General features: G+C 41.5%; 1 protein-coding gene across 5 annotated transcripts in view; it reads right to left on the bottom strand.

Moving 5' to 3' along the window:
- The window catches only part of PHF6 (PHD finger protein 6), a 42,301-nt gene that overhangs the window by 35,326 nt on the left and 695 nt on the right, over nt 1-6,280 (bottom strand). The window lies entirely within an intron of this gene.

Below are 6,280 nucleotides of genomic sequence, written 5' to 3'. Positions count from 1 at the left end.
GATTGAGCCACTGACTCTACTTTAAATAGCACTGCCATTTAATACTTACCTAATACTTTTGACCACTTCCTCCTCCTTGAAACTCTTCCCCCTTTGACTTCTACAAGCATCACTCTCCCAGTGGAACACATTTCAAATGTCACTCTCTGTGAAGCCTTCTGACTTCTCAAATAGAATTCATGATGGTCCTCTATCCCAGCTCTCCTGGGACATTCTTTACATACTCCTAAGGCTAAACTAGATGCATTCATGGTTGCACCCAAAGTGTCTAAGCATCGTGCCTGGTACAAAGTAGGTACGAAATTAAGTAACTGATAAATAGACAGATAGATGAATTCTAGACTCCAGAAGGAGGACTTGACAAAGACAATGCCTAAGGAAACAACAATTATAACACCATACCGGGCCAGGGAGTGTTGAAGAAACATGAAAACCCTCCTGTGTGATACGTACATAGCTCTCCACCATCCTGAACAAGTAACCAACCTGATTTTTCCCTTTATATTTCTCTCCTTTCCTTTCAAACTGCTAGAGCTGCAAACAACACTAAAACTCGATTAACCAAAAAAAGCAGAATTTTATGCTACACAATTACCCCCCTAGCCAATCTACACTTAGCCTATTATTAAGGTTTCACACTATTATCCAATTGAAGCTCTTCTCTCTTTCAAATTCAACAATGAATGAGTGCCCACTTATTTATTAAAATGCTATTGAGCACAAATGAGACATCAAGTACCTTGCTAAGTGTCTTACATGCATTATCTCCACTGAATTCTATGCTAGGCAAAGAGAAGAGTCTCTGCCCTCCCAGAGTCCACAATATAGTAGGGAAGAAGCTTGCACAGATGTAACAAGTATAGTGCATAGCATGTTAAACTCAGTGGCAGAAGTAAGGTTGAGCTGAACTCAAAAACAGAACTGGGAGGCAGCCAAGGATGAATAATGTCAGTGCACGCACAACATCGGGGACAAACAGGATGTATGGGAAACTGAGAGGAGAGAGATGAGATCAAGAATGGAAAAGGTGGATCATGACTTCTGTGGGGCAGGCTGAGGCCTCTGGGTAGTATTTTGTATACAGTAAGACATCAGTAAAGGATCGGAGTCAGGGAAGCAGAGATTAAGTAATTACCAGCAGTATGTTGGAAGGATGGGAAGAGGAAGACTGGATGCAGGGGGCATTAAGAAATAAAAGAAAACAGAGACATCCCAGAAGGAGAGTCAATGTGACAGATGTGGAAGAAGGAAGAGCTGAAGGTAAAGGATTTAGAAAGAGAATCAAGGTTCAGAGCAGGGAGATGATGAATAATGGTTTAGACAGGATGCATTTTAAGATGCCCTTGCAGGACATCTATGTATAGCAGACAAAAAATGCTGCCATTATTAGATCTCAATCTCCATAGTGACTACTATATATCCCCTTTCTCCTGAAAAACCTGCTTTGTCCGTCCCCATCCCCTACTATCCGAGCTGAAATTCCTGTCTAAAGTGTAAACGCCCTGCAACTATCCCCCCTTACTCAACTGAATCATTACTGCCCGTCTCAATGACCTGTTCCGGTAGTTAACCTATTTCCTGGACTGATTTCCCCCCTTTTTTAAACCTTACCGTCTCTAGGAAGCAGTCTCACTTACCTAAATAGGCAAGGCTCCTCCTACTCAGAATAAAAAGGGGCATCTATAAACTGTCATATATGCAGATCCACAGCATGCCCGATATCTAGAGCATAAACTCAAAATCAGATACCCCATTTCTCTAGGGTGCCAAACACTCCATTGGTACTGAGGAAATAACAAAGTAAAGACCATCTAAACTTGGTCTTTTCATTTTCAGAGGCCACGAAAGATATCTTGAGACTAACAGAGAACCGGAATGTTCTTACCTAGTATGTATATAAGATGTTTGTCCTAAAAACAATGCTATTAAGAGAATATAGTAACAGGAGTTCGATTATGTCATAAATTCAGTAGTATTTCCATATTAGAAAACTCCGAAGCTCTAATAATTACATTTCTTAAAATATGGTTTGTGGTTGGGTAGCAGTCTAGTATAACCTAAGGTGATAAAGAGTACTGGGTCTGGAGTTACTGGCCCTAAAGTCAAACAGCAGCTCTGCCACTTACTAGCTATAGGTCCTTAGTCAGGGTACTCCACTGAGCCTCAGTTTGCTTACCCATAAAGTGAGATTTAACATGTCCTATCTCACATTATGACTGTCAGGATTAAAAAGAATCATGTATTTAAAGTACTTTGCCCACGTGGTAAGTGTTCAATGATGTTACCTATTTCTACCGCTGGAAAAAGTGGAAAACGCAGGAAAAGATTTCTTTAGACGTGAGAGTAAAATTTAGTTTTAAAGGGGGAAAGTGTAGGAGTGGCCTGAGGATAGTCATCAAGTATATGAAAGACTGTCCATTTTTAGTAAAGAAAATACTTCCTTTAATGGAAGGAGAGAGACCTAGAATAAATGGCTTTAAATTAAGTGAGATAATTAAATTACAAAGAAAGATGGATTTCTCAATTCTGAAGAGTGTAATATAATGATGGTCGTGATTCAAGGTGCTTGGGTAGAATCACAACTTCTTGATATATTTAACAGCAGAGATGAGGGGCACCTGAGTGGCTCAGTCAGTTGAGCGGACGTCCGGCTCAGGTCACGATCTCATACTTCATGTGTTCAAGCCCCACATCAAGCTCGCTGCTGTCAGCATGGAGCCTGATTTGGATCCTCCGTCCCCTTCTCTCTGTCCCTCCCCAACTTGTGCTCTCTCCCTAAATGATAAATAAAACTTTTTAAAAAATAGCGGAGTCGGGGCGCCTGGGTGGCTTAGTCGGTTAAGCGTCCGACTTTCACTTAGGTCATGATCTCGCAGTTCGTGGGTTCAAGCCCCGCGTCGGGCTCTGTGCTGACTGCCAGCTCAGAGCCTGGAGTCTGTTTCAGTCTGTGACTCCCTCTCTCTCTGACCCTCCCCTGCTCATGNAACTCCTATTCTTAAAGTGATCTATCTGACACTGTTACCAATTACAACAGTAACTAACTATCCACTGTAGATACTCTTAAGGATTTCACCACCTAGCTTCATCTGGAAAGAGTATGTTCTTCAAATACGCTCCTCTCAAGTATCTCCTTAAAGACAATGAAAACAGTGGTGATGATTCATAATTTTACTTGGAAATGTGCATTTCTTGGCTAGATGGCTGGAGGCTAAGAGTAGATGGTACAGATGTGGTGTCTTCATATGGCTTCAACATGAACTGGAAAACCATTCTGGAAAAATATGTATCTGTCTTAACCGCAAAAACAGAGGCGCAAATTATAAAATCCTTAGTACTCTAGCAAAACCTTCCTGGTCCATCTGGGTGCCCAAAGGTCATGCAAAAGAGATGAATTTGTTTATACCGAATAGCCTTCTTCCCTCATCTTTGTGACTGACATGAAAACCCTGGAAAACTGCCTGTGGCAGCAAGAACACAGAAGCCACATTCCTGTACCTCCTGCTCTGTGACCTCCCATTCTCTCAGACTGTGACCCCATCTGGTCACCTACACACTTCCATCCCAAGTCCCAGCCTCTTCTCTCTAAACCTCCCTTTGGGGCGAGTGAGCACGTGGTAAGCGGACACCCGGTACGGGCTGGGGCCTCACTTGGAAGTGCCCAGGGAGCAGCCCTCCTGTTTATTTTCAGTGGGTATTCGCGCACCTACCTTCCCCGCACAGATCAGAGTCACACGTGTGAATGATACTCTAGTCCCACCCCCCATGTAACTTATTTAAATTCTGACATTTGGGAGGAAGAAAGGGAGCAAAACTACGCACCTAGGCCCAAATTCTTTCATTTTGCCCCTGTTCCTTACTAGAAGATGCCCATGGCCTCAAAACAGCTTTTGAAGCACCTTTCCTAAGGTAACTCTTTCTATCGCTTATAGAACTTTTAGTCACGTAGCATCACTGTTTAGTAAGCAGTGATGCAGCATTATCTGCTCACCACTGGCAAAAAGACGAATAAGTTAATGACCTGTCTAAAGTTACATAATGTGTCAGTGACAGAGTTATTAAAAAAACAAGCCTCATGACTTCCCAGCCCGGCATGCTTTTCATTAGCCTACAACGACATGAGCAGGATTTTATTCTTTGTAAACACTAACTATGGTGGCTACCACTTACCATGTCCTAGCCCCGTGCCAGGCACCATGCTAGGTCCCACACAGTCTCTCTTTTGATTCTCACAGTATCCCTGAGAGACAAGTACTGCCACTGTCTCCTTCCAGCAGGTGAGGAAACCATGCTGTAGAGAAGTAAAGAACTTGCCCAGGGTTACCCAGTTAGCCAGCGACAGAGCTACGATTCAAATCCAAGTCTGTTACTATAGCTTTTGGTCTTAACCTCCAATGTTCTTCCGTTCCCTAGATCAAGGGACAAATGTAGTTCTTTGTAACTTGCTACGCTCGGGGAAAAAATTAACTGCCTATACTATTCCATTAAAAATTAATCAAAATGATTTATATTAGTGAACTTGTACAAGGCTCCGATGCTCTCTTCACAAACAAGTCCAAATAAATGAAATCTCCATTGGATTTAGCAATACTGCCAGATGTACACCGCTGCTTGGTGTAAAACGTGGCACTGCATTTGTTAATAACAAGTAATGTTAGAGACCAAAACTGCTCCCGTTCTGACTAGAGCAGCCATGTCAAGTGACCAAAATGCTAACAGGTCAGGATGTAGAAGCATTTNACCACTTTAAAGTAAATAATATTCTTTCTGTGCATCTGCATTCATTTTTAAGGACTAGGAAATAAAAACATACTGCTCTGGTTCTCAAAAATCAGCAGGCCATAAAAACATGAAGAAATCTAAAACCAGCAAATAAAAATCATGATAAAAAAAACCACAAAGCATTTTATTACTACAACAGTTTGGGGGCTGGGGGAATATAAATGCTTTCACAGTTAAGGCTTCACTACCACAAAAACTGACCTCTGAATTCCCACCTGTGCCAATAATGATTCTAGGGTTTCAGGTTATTTATCCTAAAGCAAGTCTCAAACCCTTGAATTCCTTCATATTGCTTTTTTCCCTAATACTACAAGACTGACAACTTTTAAAAAATGGATTCTTCCTGATCATCAAGATGATAGTTCCTACCTTTGCTCATCAGATTCTTCATGAAATATGAGATTATATGGTGCCTAAGAACATACATATATGTTCTGCCAAACCCATATTTGAAATAATGAAACATCTGAGGGGCCCATGGGTGGCTCAGTCAGTTGAGTGTCCGACTTCAGCTCAGTTCATGATCTCATGGTTCGTGGGTTTGAGCCCCGCGTCGGGCTCTGTGTTCACAGCTAGCTCAGAGCCTGGAGCCTGTTTCAGATTCTGTATCTCCCTCTCTCTCTGAGCCTCCCCTGCTCATGCTGTCTCTCTCTCTTTCTCAGAAATAAATAAAAACATAAAAAAATAAAATGAAACATTTGAGGGGTGCCTGGGTAGCTCAGTCCGTTAAGCGTCTGACTTTTGGCTTGGGTCACGACCTCACAGCTAGTGAGTTTGAGCCCTGCATCGGGCTCGCTGCTATCAGCATAGAGCCTCTGTCTCCCTTTCTCTGCCCCTCTCCTGTGCACGTATGTGTGTGCACGCGCATGCTCTCTCAAAAATAAACAATTTTTTTAAATTAAATAATGAAACACTTGATAGTGAAGCTACTGAAGGTACTTTTACAGATGCAATCTCAATAAAGAGCCCAAAGGAGATACATAACAGCCAAACGAGGAGAAACTGTTTCAATGTAAACAATAACGTATACAAGTAACAACTGAGATGATGTTACTCTTCCAAAACAGCAATATAGTATCTTGTCGGTCTGGCTACTGGCAGTGAAGACAACTGCAGGTACGGTATTGTAGCATACCTTCAGAAAAAAACAGTAAAATCCATCAAAAGTTACCCAAAGTCATAAATGCTGTTACACGGCTGAACCACAGTAAAATAGAGCAAGTGCTAACATTTTTCAGCTGAAAGGGTACTGTCATCTTCATTTATGATCACCACAATTACTTTGTGACAGAAGATGAAAGCACATCCGAATTATGAAAATTCACCTGAATGAACACTTTAACACATGAGATATTCAAATCAAGCAAACTGCTTGTTTTCTAAGCCAACCCAGCCTCCAAGAAGATTTTAATTCTTTTTGAAAAGAAAAAAAAAAGGAACAATATAAATATTGATTCGCTCCTTTTTTGTTGAGTGATAAATAAGTTAAACCCAGCCTGGG

Source organism: Crocuta crocuta, unplaced genomic scaffold (assembly GCF_008692635.1).
Source record: "Crocuta crocuta isolate KB4526 unplaced genomic scaffold, BGI_CrCroc_1.0 scaffold475, whole genome shotgun sequence".
Lineage (NCBI taxonomy): Eukaryota > Metazoa > Chordata > Mammalia > Carnivora > Hyaenidae > Crocuta > Crocuta crocuta.
The sequence above is the reverse complement of the archived record's forward strand: the minus strand, read 5'-3'. Positions and strand labels throughout refer to the sequence as shown.